The sequence below is a fragment of the Cricetulus griseus genome, chromosome 4 (assembly GCF_003668045.3).
Source record: "Cricetulus griseus strain 17A/GY chromosome 4, alternate assembly CriGri-PICRH-1.0, whole genome shotgun sequence".
Taxonomy (NCBI): domain Eukaryota; kingdom Metazoa; phylum Chordata; class Mammalia; order Rodentia; family Cricetidae; genus Cricetulus; species Cricetulus griseus.
Window position 1 is genome coordinate 123,237,949 of NC_048597.1, and position 15,584 is coordinate 123,253,532.

The window sequence follows — 15,584 nt, forward strand, 5'->3', positions numbered from 1 at the left end:
AATTAAAATGTGAAGTCAAACAAATAAAAGATTAATAATATCTATATCATATTCCCTGGATATAACTCTGATAGCTGACATTTTCTTTTTCCTAAAATATTTCCTGTTCTTTTCCTTTTTTCTTGGTGGTGGTGGAACCTGTAAGCAGGCTGACCTTTCCTGAAGAAAGCAGCGAATCTTTGCTCCTCTGGAAGTAGGAAGCGTAAATGTAGGGAAACACTGACAGGTGCGGGCTTATCTGGGTTCCTCATAACCAGACACTGTGTATGCAGCCGCACCTTGCATATCTATCTGCCTTGGCCATCTCAATGTGTCTCACAGTTTGTTTGAATGCCTCTCTCTGGGGAGTCTAAACACTTTCAAACTGAAGTTCTGTGGTGAGTGTGCAGAAAGCCTTGCTTCAGCACATGCATAAAGTCACAGGGGAAGTGAGGTGTTGTTGATGGGGCTGGAGTGGGGGGTGCCTCTGGACCTACCCCCACCCCAAGAACAGAATTTACAAATGAGCAGGTAACTGAGTTGACTGGGAGCATTGAGTACAGTTCTTCTTGGCCAGCCCAGCTGAGCTTTAGATCACTTTGAAGTACTGACTGAGATCCACACTAAATATCTGTACAGTGAAATATTACATCTGTGAAGGTGGGAGGAAAAGGTCAAGACTAGCCAGGGATAGTGGCACAGGCCTGTAGTGCCAGCACTTGAGAGCCAGAGGCCTAGACCAGCCTGAGCCATAAGGCAAGAACCTATCTCCAAAAATAAAACAATCCATATCATCTCTAAAGATATATCTAAAGCTATAAGTATACCTCAGGAGAACTTACAGTGTTACCATAAGAAACACGGTACACACAACAGGCATTTATCACATTCCTGCCTGTGAACTAATACCTTTGTGAGCATTAGATATTTGGCATGTATGAGCAGACACACAGAGACTCAAACAAATGGCTAGAATCCCATCAGATGGCATCTTAGGCCATAAGGAAGATTTCCTCACTTTAACTTAGCCCACTTACTTGGTGTTTCCACCATTAAAGGTGCTTAATTTATGGCTTTCTTTGTTTTGTTACTAAAAAAAAACTTCATTAGAGTATTAATATGTTGAAAAATGAAATTTGGAGTCACCTCAATCAGTGTTCCTTAGTCATGGTCACTCATATCTGGTTCCAGAATAAACTCTTTTCCTATCTCCTATCAAGGAGAGTTCTGTTTTCACACAGGCATGAGGGAACAGTAGATATTTGATGAGAAAATAGCATTATTATTTTTTTGTACTGGTGGGCACCACAGTTGGACATAGATCTTCCAACTGTTCAATCAACTGTTACACAAGACCCAGGAGGACATTCTGGAAATGATCTGTAACTGTTTAACTCAGCCACAAAGATGCCTAACATCTGTGTGTGAGCAGCTGCACTCCTTCGGTTGGACAAAGGGGCTCACAGTCTCACTGGGCACTAATGGGGAAGGAAATGGGTTCAGGAAAAGAGCTCAGCTGCTGGGAGGACACTTGAATCTTTGTTTTCATTTAGTGATTGGTGACATTTTTGGAAATGTTAATTTGATGCCATTACATCAGCATATTTGGCAACACAAAGATCAATCTTAGAACCACTTCTTGGATTCTTATTCAAACTCTGACCCAAGAGCTGAGATGAAAGACTGGACCATATAAAGGAGGCTATAACGTAGGAAGTGAGTTCTAGAAAACAAAACATAGCAGGCCTTCTTGCAATCCACATCCTCCTACAAGCTATGATTCCCTACTCAGGTACTCCAGGTCTTCCATGAAGACTTAATAGCATGAACCCAGAAACAACTACTTATGTCTTGTGTGACTAGTTGTGATGAACTTAAATGAAGAATTTTCTCTGAAACCAGGGCTGCAGGTGGAGGGAAAATTGATCCATGAATCTTTACATGTTCATAATCACATGATCACAATCTTCTTAGTGTTATTACAAGATTAAAAAAAACAAACAAACAAAAACTATTTCATCTATTAACATGACACTTTCCTAAAAGCCACTTTATATTAGGTCGCCATTTAAAAGAAGCCAGTGAGAATGACAGCTTGATGGACAGAGAAAGAGTGGGGAAGGGCTTATTAGAACACTAAGGACATATATGGAGTACCATAGAGAGTTGGATTGTGTTTAGCATCCTGGTTGAGGCAGACACAGAGATCAGGGACATAAATTCTATATAAAATAGTCCAAATTGTCAATCCAGGCCTGAGACCCCACAACAGCTGAGAATGGTGGCCATTAGCACAGCTGGCTATCTGCTGCATTCTCAAATCATGGAGTATGGACTTTGCAGAGATCTGTGATCCCGGGGTCACTGTGGCTGGACCACACTTTCATTTGACATAGTGAAGAGGGTGCTGGGGGAGTCAGCACAATTCAAACTCCAAGTGCCAAATTCACTATCAGAATATTTATTACAAAAAATCAAATAGTTACAAAATTTTAGGAATACCATGTACATTAGAAAAGGTTAAAGCACATTGGTGTTAAAATAAGGCTAACTCAAAGCCCTTCTTCAGGCTACAAGAGGATACTTTGAGAAACAATGTGACAGTTTGAATGAAAATGGACCTCACAGGCTCATATGCTCCCCAGTTGTGGCAACTGTTTGAGAAGGACTAGGAGGTGTGTTCGGTTGAAGAAGGTATGTCACAGAGTCCAAGCTCCTAGTCTCTCTCTCCTCTCTCTCCCCTCTCTCTCCTCTCTCTCTCTCTCTCTCTCTCTCTCTCTCTCTCTCTCTCTCTCTCTCTCTCTCTCTCTCTCTCTCTCTCTCTCTCTCCTATTCTCCCTCCCTCTCCCTCTGACTTATAGATCAAGATGGGAGATCATATCTGTGCCATGAGTTCTGCCATGATGGCCATGGATTCACTGCCTGAAACTCTAAGCCCCAAATAAACTCTTTCTTCTATAAGTTGCCTTGGTCATGGTGTCTTAACACAGCAATTCATAAGTAACTAGGACAAACAAAACCTACTACATCTAGATAATTCAAATACAAATTTTTAAAGTGATACCTAATCATATTTTCTCATTTTGTAGAGAGTTAGGTAAGGAGACACTTTGAGACAACATTTCATACTGTATCCCAGGCTAGCCCAGAACTCACTTCATATCCTAGGTAACAATAGTCCTGCCTCAGCCTCCAGAATTAACCATTGTACCCGATTATAATATTTTCTATAGAAGACTACTATAAAAACCTATATAAATAGGAGTACTGGCAACCTTTAAATCATAGTTCAAAAATCAAGGAAGTGAATAAACATTTTTAAATTTCTTTTACAAATTTAGGATTAATTCTTAAGATTTCTTCAGTGTTATAATTGCCACTCAGACCACCATAAGATTTCCCTGCAGCTAATTTTTCACCACTTTAGTGTAGCCATTGTCTAGTATGCAGGAGCTTTGAGACTTCAACTTAGCCCTGAGGATGTTGATTGAAGAATAGCAACAGGAAAATTTCTACTTCAAAATATGGGGTCTTGTTGTATTTTATTGGTTTTTATTTACTTTTTATTTAGTTTCATTTTATGTGTGTGGGTATCTTGTTTGCATGTATGTCTGCATATCACATGCATGCCTGGTGTCCATGGAGACCAAAAGAGGAGCCAGATCCCTTGAAATTGGAGTTACAGAAGGTTATAAGCTGCCATGTGGGTGCTAGGAACTGAACCCAGGTCCTCTGCAAGAGCAAGAGATACTTTTAACTACTGAGCCCTCTCTCCAACCCCTAGGTTTAAGCAATCAGCGTGGTAGGCATTGGTACACAGGTGTGATTAAGACTGTACCACAACCACCTTCAGCTGACTTCTCTCTCAACTTTTGTTGTGGTTGACGTTGACCTTGCTTTGCTATTGAGAATGGACCTGAATGACTCATCCTCCTGCTTCAGCCTCTGGAGTGCTGGGATTGCAGGTCTGTGTCCTCTCTCCTGTTTCTCTTGATGGTGGGACCTGCCTCCTGCTTATGAGGACAGAGAGCTGCTTCTTCCTAACATATAGTTTACAAGGTTCCTGGGCCCAAAGCACCTTCCCATGCAGAAGCCCTATTGATTGAGAGCCAATAGATACCGTGCACAATAATATCTTTCCAGTGGGTGATGTCTCAGTGATTCCCAGTCTCATCAATCTATTACTCACCAACTCCCTCAGCCCAGTTTCCCAACAGACAGACATTCCTAAAAGGCTTCTTCCGGAGTAGTTGTACCATCCTCACTCCACATACAGCCCCTTTCCCAATTTCATCAGGATGAGTAAATGCCATTCATAAGAACAAAACAGTCTCATATTTGGACATATGAGAGTGTCTTACATATGGGACAGAAGAGTAAGCAAATAGACGTAGATAGTACAGATATGAGTGAAATCTTGACACACAGAACAAAAATTCAAGTGTAATAACGATGTGAAGAAATGTTAGGAAAGAAAAACAAACGAATCCATGAACTGCTCATATTAGAACAATTAGATACTTGCCAAACATTACAGAATTGAATGAGAGGGTAAAGGGGCTTGGTGTCAATCCTTCGTGACCCAGGTTTGATCCCTGGGACTCTGGTGTCAATCCTTCGTGACCCAGGTTTGATCCCTGGGACTCTCATGGCAGAAAGGAAGATCTGATTCTCACCACTTCTTCTCTGACAACCTACACACGCTGATGTATGCATGCATCCCACACATACACAAAGGAAAAGAAATGAATACATAAATGATAGGAAATGGGAATGCTAACATAGAGGAAGTGCACATGGAGATGCAGGGCTCTGGTTTTCTTCTGGGACCTTATAGGCACAACTGATTTAGAGGAAAAGGTTGTCCTATCTTGCTCAAGAGTATGGCTTTTATAACTCACGTTTATGTTTGTGTGGTATGCATCTACATGTAAACCTATTTATGCATATGTGCATACACAGCTGGGAGTGTGCATGGAGGCCAGAGGCCAACTTTGAGTGTCTACCTTGACTGCTCTCTGTCTTATTCATTGAAGGAGGGTCTCTCACTTCAGCCCAGACCTCATCAACATGTCATCTGGCTAGTGAGCTTGCTCTGAGGATCCCCACTCAGCAGTTCCAGCGCCGAAATTACTGTGGTCTGCCATTTGCATGGTTTTTGTGGATCTGAGCTCCAGTACTCACCCTTACATGGCAAGCACTGGAGTTCACTATCGCCACACTTCATCCTGGCTCCTTTACTATGTCATTACATCTGGTACCTATACTCTGAGGTGACCAAGACAAGAAGAGCTAAGGAACAAATTTTCCTTAGAGTAGGTAAAGAACAATCTGCCTAACCTACAAGTTAAGCACACCTAATTCACATTATGTGAGCAGATATTGTCAGAGAATCATCGGAAGGAGACCAGGTGTCACCAGGAGCATTGTGGGTAATCAACATCGAGCCGTGTGGTTCCAAAGCCCAGGCTGCTTGCACAGAGAAATGCAGCAAATAAACCATGGAAGTTTCTCTTTCCTCTGGAATGTGGGCTGATGGAAGGGCAGAAGAAGAATGAGAGGGGGCACAAGGGGCAGGGGGGACAAAAGGAGAGGGAGGGAAGAAAGGTTGTAAGTGGCATGGATGGCCATGGGGCCAGGAGCTGCTGTAGCTTCAGGCACAGAGCGCTGCAGAGCGGGTAGGAGTGTCCGTCTCCCCCCTGCACTTGGTCTATGTGGACCTGGAGTCAGGGCAATGGGAATGGGCTCTGACACAATGTTATGAATAAAAGTACAGTTGTGTAACTCTGCATTCCAGACAGGATATTTGGAAAATAACTCTGGGCGGCTGAGTTCTGCGATGTCCTAATTAAAGTCACCCAGAATTTTTTCCACACTAAGCATTAAAATTTCCCTTAGGTTTGCAAACCGCTGAAATGGATAAACCTGGAGCAATAAAATAATCTGACAGAAGTTAAATAGAATGCTTGGGACAGGAAATGTGTGTGGCTGGAACACAGGGGGTATTCTTCTTTAGTCTCCAAGGACCAGCAATAGCAGGTAGAAGTTAAATTTTTATATTGTATTACTTTTAATGCTATTTTAGATTAAAAAACAATCTCCTAGAAACAGTGCTTGGGGGAAACTGCCTGCTGAAATTTGTGTGTGTATATGTTCATGTGTGTATGTGTGTGAATGTGTGCGTGTGGCATATGTGTGTGGGGGCATGCAGAGGTGATGTAGCAAAATTGAAGGGAAATGGATGTAAAAGCAGAAAGGAGAGCCAACACAAAATCTCATGCCCAAGGTACTGCAGTAGCAGGAAGCAGCTGCTGCAGTAGGAGAAAGTCGGCAGGAGCTCAGACAACATGACACATCTTCATTCACACCTTGGTGAGCAGCAAGGGAGGGAACTCAAGCATCTAGTTTCTTCTCATTAATCAAATTTTGTCTTGAGTGTCACAAGTCTACTGCAGTTCAAATGGTCACAACGCCCCTCCTGCAGCTATAGAGAACCCAGAGCAACAGTGTGGGATCCCATCAGCAGTCTAGAGGACAAGAGGGGCCAGTGAAAGTTAGGTCTCTCACTCAAAAGCTGTGGTTCAGAAAAGGGACATGTGGATGGGATGTGTGGAGAGTTCCAGAACCAGGGCTCCTCAGGGAGGCAGACCTAAGGGATGGACTGGGCTCCACACCAAAATGCATGAGGTCTTTGCTGGATATGATCTTTATGGCTTCATGATAATTTGAAGGATGCCCTTCAAGTGACCTGAAAGCATATTTACAACCTTCTCCTGAGTCAGTCTGTAGACTTTCTTATCACAGGCCATCTGAAAACATTTATAGATACAAAACAGTATCGTCAGGATTCCCACTCTAAAAAGTGGGACCTAGAGGTCCCTGGAAATGAACTCCTGTGTTCAGCAGAGTGGTGCAGTCTCCACTAAAGCACAACACTAACAAGAGTAATGGAGCTGCTTAGTTTCAATATTTAAAGGAAAGGGGGCAATGAACTTCTGGGCACTGTCCACCCTTCAGTACCGGCTCATATAATCAACGCCCCCCTTTTGATGAGCCTCCTTTTCACACTACCAGAACCTTTGAATTGTAGTGGGATAAAAAGGTACCAAAAATGCAGACCACAGTTCCCACCCCTTAGAAGATGTGTTCACCTAACTGGTAACTGTGAGAACAAAACTGGAAGCAACTCCTAGAAACTTCCTAGAAGGCTTTATCTCCTTCCACCTTGAGTGCCACAGGAAGAGGACATGGTCTCAACTTGGACTGTAAAATGACCTTGCCCAGCTTTGACGTTCTTTTATTGACTTAATTTTTCAAATTTGTGTGCACGCACATGCACAGGTGGTCACAGAGGTCAGATGAGGGTGTCAGTCCCTTGTGGCTGGAGTTACAGGCATTGATAACTTGATGGATGTATTATGTGGTGGGTTCCAAATTCCCACATTCTGATAAAGCTGTAACATCCTTAATTGCCAGCCATCTCTCCAGATCTCTCCATCGACTTTTGATAAAAGGATGGATAAAAAGATGAAAGACGAAAATGTTAAGAATCTTTTAAAAAGAAAACATGGGAAACCCTTTAGAAGTTTGTAACGGCTGAGACTTGTGAGCTGGAGAACAATCCCTGATGCAGAGTTGGTGTGGCTCAGTTGGTAGAGCACTTGCCTAGCATGAATGAAGTCCTAACACAACACAAGCCAGGTGTGGTGGTCAAGTCTGTAATCCAAGCACTCCAGAGCTGCAGGCTGGAGGATCAGAATGTGGAGCTCATCCTCAGCTGTACAATGACGTCAAGGCCAGCCTAGGCTACATGAGACCTGTCTCAAACCAGCAGTCTCCACCTGCCTTCCCCTTCCTTGTCTGCAGGCTTCCCTCAACATCCCACCCTCCTGAAGTTGCTAAAAGGGAAGTGTGAGTTGTGAGAATTACTTGCTCCTGCACCCCAGGGCTGGATATCTTAACTGTTCTCTTTCTTGTCTTCCTTCCCAGTAACAGACTCCAAGGAGGAAGGCTCATTCCTGAAATTTCACACGGCTGATGAGCACAACACAAGGCAACACAAAGCAGGAGAGGAGGCACTGTGGCTGCCCACGTAAAAGCAACACTACCGAGCAGAGCCCTCACTCTCCAAAAATAAGCTATAAAATAAAACAACACTCACAAAGAATATTCACTCCTTTCATGTATTTGCAAAAACTACCAAAGAAATAGAAAGTATCTGCTGGTTTGTGAAATGTGCCTCCGTGCACAGACAGGCACCAAGAAGTTGATTGTTTCTCATGAAATCTTTAGCAAGTCATTTGAATGGCCATCTCTGATCAGGTTTGGGACTTCAAACAACTAAGTGGTAAAAATAAACAACAAAGAAGGGAGGCAAAAATACACATTTCCTTCAATTGTGCATGCTACCTGACTTCAATAACAGGGAGACTGTTGAGCTGGAAGTTTAGCAATTATAATTAGCAGACATAACTCTGAAAAGCTTAATTTTATGGACAAAAAATTAAAATTAATTATTAGCTGTATTATTCTTTTATTTCAACTGTCCACACACAAATCAATAGAAATCAACCGTTAAGTTTGACAGTTTTCACAGATTTAATTAATTGTCAGAGGATTTTCATTTCCATAGAAATGAACCTCATTAAGGGAAATACAATTTTATGTTAAAATGGCAATGAAACATCTCCTTCAGTTCATCACATTGGATATGATGACAACTTGTTGCTTTTGTCAACTTCTTACCATTTTTAGGGTTTTTATCCTCACCTTAATTCTTTCTGAGAGCCATTTGGTCATCTACTGTGACTACATAAAAACTGTCTTGCAATATGGGTAAAGATGCTGGCAGCTAAATTTAATGAGCTGAGTTTGATCCCAACACCCACATGATAGAAAGAGAAATCCCTCCCAGGTTGTCTGGCCTCCACATGCTGCATCACACCGCCCCCCAAAATTAAAACAGCAACACTTCTTAAACGGGAATTTTCACCTGATTTAATCCATTCTGAATATTAGCGATGCTTGATAATTAGAAAATTCACTTTATTTTCTAGTAAAATCACTTTATTCTAGTTAGCTCACTAATAAAAATATCACATACCTAAAATCCATTTTAAGGTAAAGGATAAAAACAGGCTTTGCCTATCAATCTGTTCTGAATTTTCTCTCTGTATCATGAAGTCCAACTTCATCCCCAGACTAGGAATACCCAGATGAAATCCATTTCCATAAAATGGGGGGGTTGAAATTTAAAACACTAAAACTCAAAGGTCCTAATTCATCCCCCAAGACACATACAAGGGCATACACACCACACGCATGAGCATGTGCTCTGAGTCACATAGTCACACACACAGGCACATACTGCTAAGTACATCTCTAAAATGTAGCCCTAGTTAGGGACTCCCAGTCCACACGCACTGCTGCTTCAGCTCCTGATGCAAATCTTATTACGCACATACACCTGGCTTTCTGAAGAACATATTATGGCCCCGCCAGCAAAAACCAGGGTAGAGGAAACAACTTACAAATTTGTTTAGCTGCACACAAAACTGAAGTGTCACATGGTAGCCACATGTTCTCCATCCCCACAGAGGAAAGCAGAAGGGAAATGACCAAAGGCATTTCTGCTAGACATCAGGAAGGGTTGTTGAAGTACTTTAGCATACCAGATTACACAGCCCGCCAGGAGCTAATCAACAGGAACATGGATCCTCGTCCTGGGAACTGTTAGCCATGCTGTCCATGGAGGCCCAGTTTATTTTAAAGAGCAAAGAGCATTCACCAGCCAACCCATGTAGGAACCACTGTTGCTGATGAGAGATCTAATATTTTCCTTTAAGGCTTGTCTAGAACCATCCATGGGATTTCCATCATGACAGCTACATTCTTTTTCATTTAATTCTAAGCAGACATTGTGCATGATCAGTTCCAGTTGTGTTTGCAAGGATGGCTTCTTTTTGATAGTACTCTGTAAACAAAAGCCTGAAACACCAAATTTTAGGGGGTGCCTTGTAGATGAGAGTGCAATGATCCTCCGAAGAATGGGTCAGTACGACACAATTGGTTGATCAGGACACAGAATTTCACAAAGGCCATTTACAACAAGAGTCACCAAAGAGCATTGGTTTTCAGGGTGACTGACCCCTCTTTAGACGCACCGCCCATTCCTTGATGATGATACAGAATGGAGTATAGAGTGCGTGAAATACAAGGCTTGTCTTTCAGATAGACAGATGATTGCGATTTGTGGGTCTTCTCAAGAAATTACATAAAAGGGGCTACCACCCCAGAAGCAAGACAAAAGCAAAGAATTGATTTACTTCTTCCTTAAATATGAGAACTAAGAACCCTGAGGATACCAGCAAGGACAAGACACACTCCCTGTAGTGAAGCTCTCATTACCTAGTGGAGGAGGAGGAGATGAACCACAGTATAACACTCAGCATACAAACATATGAAAGACATCATCCAGGCAGTACTGGCTAGCTGGAAATCAGGGTCATTGAAAATGACCAACACTGAAGATAGCTGGCTAAGCAGATGATGACCTTCCTATGCATCCCCGAAATTTCTTATATCCTATACCCCATACATCATGTTTACACCAGAAACTTTTACTGGGAGGGGCTAGGGTTAAAGAATGCTTAGACCATATCTATTTAATGTGTGATTCCTCTGGCAGTAAGATGAAAAAATGATTGGAGAAAAGAGGTGTAGCAAGGGTTACAGCAATAAAGTCAGAATGAAGGGACCAATTCAGGAAATCTTCAAATTGGTGATGTTCGCATCCAGGGTAAGAAGATGGTGAAGGTTTCCAGTTAGAAAAAAAGGGGGGTGGCATTTGTAGGCTTTGTGTGGAGGTGACGCTATGTGCCCTGTACTGAGTTACAGCTGTGAACTATCCTGTGTGAGACTGTGGTTTCTGACCTTAAAGAATAGTTAGGGCTTGGAAAGATGGAGAAAAGGAATTAAGAATCAGGTCACTGAAAATCACCTGAGTCCCTGGATGATTACAGGGTACCACAAGAACAAGGAAACCACTGCCCCTTAGGACTACTCTGTATTCCCTTCCCACAGAGGATTCTGTACTATATCTCAACACCTGTACTTTGACAGGAAGAGACTGGAGCTGGGAATGAGTCCAGTGTTAGAACATGTGCTCAGCATGTGATTAATCTCCAGTGCAGAAAGACAAAGAAGCAAACAAGAGAAAACAAAACACACTACTCAGAAAACCAGGAGTGTTGACCATTACACATAATGGTAGAATTACCACGTGGCCCAAGATGAGAAATGTGTCCACCAACTTCATTGTCCTCATTTGTAATAGCAAAACAGTACAACTGTCTTGTTCAACACGAGAAGTCACTTCAGTGGCTCATTAAGAATTTGCGGAACACATGCTCGCAGAAGATAAAGATCTTGTCTAAAAGATCTTGAAGTAGAGAAAATAGTGCATAAAGATCAGATGCCAAGCAGATGCTACAAACATCAAAAAGCTTTCACAGGGCAAGCAGCTTCTGCAGTGAGGATGCTGCAGTCTTACAGGGAACAAATGAGAAAACACATCAAAGCACTAGCTGACTCAACTATGCTCCTATAGGCAATGGGGAACCCACACCACTTCCTCCATAAACTTGTTCAATATTTATTTTTATTGCCTTTAATTATGCATTGTTGGGGGTGGGAGTACAAGCACATGATTTCAGTACCTGTGGAGGCCAGAAGAGGACATCAGATCCTCTACACATGGAGCAACCCAAAGTTAGTACTGGGAATCGAGCTTGGATCCTACACAAGAGCAGTGTGTGCACTCTTAATTGATAAGTCATCTTTCTAGCCCCAAGACCCACCTAAGTAAGTGTACTAGCACTCTCCACCCACCAGGTAGAAGGCACCCTTTCATCAGAGGTAAAATTAATTCTGTAAGAACCATATCAAATCTGTCTTCTTCTATAAAGAATATTATCTTCCAGGAAGAAGATTAGAATCACTTGCTTTTATGAGTCTAAAAACTAAGTTATCTGGAATAAGTCTTTTAAGACATTTTGTGATCAATATGAGAAATTGGCTTCTTTTGAAAAACAACGCCATTTTAAGTGTCATAAAACAAACAGTAATTTACTTTTTTATGTATGTATTTAAACTATGAGCGACGAACTGAAGAATTTTAGAGCTGAAAGGAAAGAGAGATTCTATGTGTACATAAACAGATGGACGTCTCTCTCCACAGCCTCCTTCCTTTGCAGTCCTCTATACCATTCTTCCTAAGCAGTGTTCTGTGCACATCTCTGTCTCCACACTTCATAGAGTCACAGGCAAGCTCACAAGGTGAGTGGGTCAAGTGGTAAAATTAAGACTATCACTTAAATACTTCAGGGGACTTCGAGCTAAAAAGACCCAGAGAAAAAATCTAAACCTCTCTTTTTGAAAAAAAAAAAAAACAAACAAACAGAAACTGAAGATTAAAAACAGTCAATTAATTTTACATGAAGTTGTAAGAAAGATGTATAAATACCTATGCAGATGTCATGGGAAGAGTGCCATGAACAAAGGAAGCCACAGGAACCCAAAGCGAATATAAGTACCTCCAGTGCTCAGCAATGTTGCTTTATAGTGAGGCTGATGCAATCCAGGCAAAGAAAGTGGACACGAATGGAGCCTTGGGTTCCATCTCTTTAACACCACAACTAGGCATGGTGGCTCACATCTGTTAAGTCCCACCCAGAAGGTGGAAGCAGGAAGATGGGAAGTTCAAGATCATCCCTGGCTATATAGGAAGTTAGAGGTCAGCATGGGCTACAGACCTTCTCAAAAGCAACTAAACACACATACAAAAAAAAAAAAAAAAAAAAAAAAAAAACAAGAGCTTTCTATAAAGCTGCCAACAGATGAGACAAATATCCAGAAAAGATGTGTTTGCTATTAGCAGCTAGAAACAGACAGGTAATTCAGTAAAGAAGGTTGGAATGGCTTTGGATATTGATCAGACTGAGGGCTGTTTGCTAATGATGATGCTCCCATTTGGATTTTGTAATTTACAGCTAATATTTTTCTTTTAAGTGATCCACAAAGCACAGACTTTTAAATCAAGGCCACTAAGCAAATCTAAACCTAACTCAGCATGAGTCTATGTTGGACTTCGTCCAACGAACTGATTAATGCCTTCTTACAAATATGTGTAGTCTTGCTAACTCATCCTCAAGGAGGCAAACTAGTAACAAGTGCACTGGTAAACCCTGCTTTCATTAGATATTATCTTTCATATACAATAATAGGCAGTCCTTGGAACACAAGAACACACCGGCAGTCCCCAAAACACAATGGGCTTTCTTGTCTTGAGGGAAATAATATAGATGTGAACATGAAAATAGTAATTTCCAAACCATGGGATAACAAAAAGAGAAGATTTCACAATAACTAAACATTTACAAAATTAAGCAAGCACAGAAGCTCACAGTATGAGGCAGCTGTGAGGAAGCTGCCTAGACCAGCCCTGTGAAGAAAGGCATTACTCCAGATTTCCCACACAATAATCAGCCTCCTCAGGAATGGCTTTTTTCTCACAGATTTTCAAGGAAATCTCTTCCTTATATGATGTCTGTTTTTTTCTTTTTTGATTGAAACAAATCTAACAAATGCTTCCTTTGAAAGACACAAACATCGAAAAAATAATAACTTAAAATGTACAAATTTATATAGTTGCAAACAAATGCATGAACTTGAGGAAAACTAAATGAAAGTCTTTCTAAAATAAAGGAAAAGAAAACAGCCTCATATATCCTAGCCCACACAACAAGATTGACTTAAACTGACTTTATGATAACTGGAATTGGAATGTACCACAATTTTCAGGAAATGGTGGGTCCAAGGCATTGAATTCATGTTTTTAGTGATGGCAAGTGACTTCACCACCAAGCCATCTTGCCAGCCCATCTTGCCTTATCTTGCCTGCTTGTCCCTGCACATTTTTAAAAGCAGTGTGATGAATCCTTATAAATAGCCTAAGAAAATGGGTGACAGGAAAAATTCCATGGGATTCCACAGAAAATGAAGCCCTAGCTAACACACTTTGCTCCCTACATATTTGAACTACTTTATAACATCCACCTAAGGAGTCAGTGCTGGACTTCCTTTGCTGTGTTCTCAAATGGCAAGGGAGAGTGGTGCTCAGCTGTCCTTCCCTCAAGCTTGTGCCATGGGAAGAAATAAAGTCACAGAAGCTATGGAGTCTACGGAAATCTGATAGCCAATCCAAGAATTTAATAAGCACTGTCTCAGCTACCTGTGACCAAACTAGGCCATCTTTGGATGCTGCCAAAGCAGCCTTAGGCCAGGTGAAAATGTGTCGGCTATCAGTGAACTTCCTCAAGTACTAGGTAAAGCCACTCATGTTTCAGCAAGCAGAGAAAACGGGTTGGCTTTGAAGTGGCGAAGCCATTAACCCATATTACAAAAGCATTTTCCAATTGCCTAAAGTATGGAGAGTATCTGTCTATGGAGTCCTAAGACACAAATGGGTCCTCTATATTACTCCCCTGTCCCCCAAGATTCATGGATCATCTCAGAAGAGGATATGGAAGAGCCAGAAGTCAGGAAGGACAGGAGCAGAACAGTATCCTCTGGACTCAACAGGACCATAACAACTGTGGTAGCCTGCACAAGACCTGCACAAAGTCAAGCCAATCAGCTTCCCAGGGGGTGAGAGGCTCAAAAGCCCACAGCTAGTTGAGAAGCTACTGACATGTGACAGCCTCTGGGGGAAAGTCATTTTCTTTAAGGGTGTGGCTTCTGGATGTCAAGCTATAGTAGATCTTACACCCAGGAATACATGGGTACTAACTGAGCTTATTGAATTAGAAAAATAATCAACTAGCTTTCTTTAAAAAGCAAATACAAAGTTGGGAGGGATAAGGAGTGAGAGGTGGTTCTATGAGGAGTTAGAGGGACAAGATGAATGTGATCAAAACACGTCATAAGCATGCATGAAATTCTGAAAAACTTAATAAAATATTATATAACAAAAACCCTCTTTTTTCAGTGTTATAAGACTGTCCAGGCCCTCTCTCCTCTGCACAATTTTCACTTGTTAGTCTCAGATAGGAACTTGATTTACAGCCAGGCTATCACCAAAGCCTTTGGTTCTCTCAAATTCTGAGAGTGCAGGCTTCTGTCACCATATCCAGTCTCTCTCAGTATTTTAATTACTCATTGCTTTTTGTATTCTGTCTACCATGGGGAATGAGTCAGAATTCAGACTTTTGGAAGTTCCCACCCCCCAAAATCAAACAAGCAAAAAAAAAATATTCCACATTTCTCCTGGATCCAAAATTTTCTCTGAGTCATTCATTCTTCATTTTCTGGGGGAGAGTGCCCACAGAGAATTTGGAAATATTTTGAAATAGAAGCCATAAATTTCACTATGGAAAAGTCACACTGGAATGTACAAATTGATAGGGAAGTGTGTGGATGGAGGTGACCTGAAATAAACTCTGAGCAAAGTGCTAGAGCACTGCTCCTCCTCACCAGTGACATCTTCATTTTGTGACTTCATCATCAAGAGATTTCCCTCTGGCTCTCGCCAAACACTTTTGTACCAA

The 15,584-nt window shown here is 41.6% G+C and overlaps 1 protein-coding gene across 3 annotated transcripts in view; it reads right to left on the bottom strand.

Annotated features, from left to right (window-relative positions):
- The window catches only part of Arhgap42 (Rho GTPase activating protein 42), a 224,442-nt gene that overhangs the window by 58,585 nt on the left and 150,273 nt on the right, over nt 1-15,584 (bottom strand). The gene's annotated exons all lie outside the window — the stretch shown is intronic.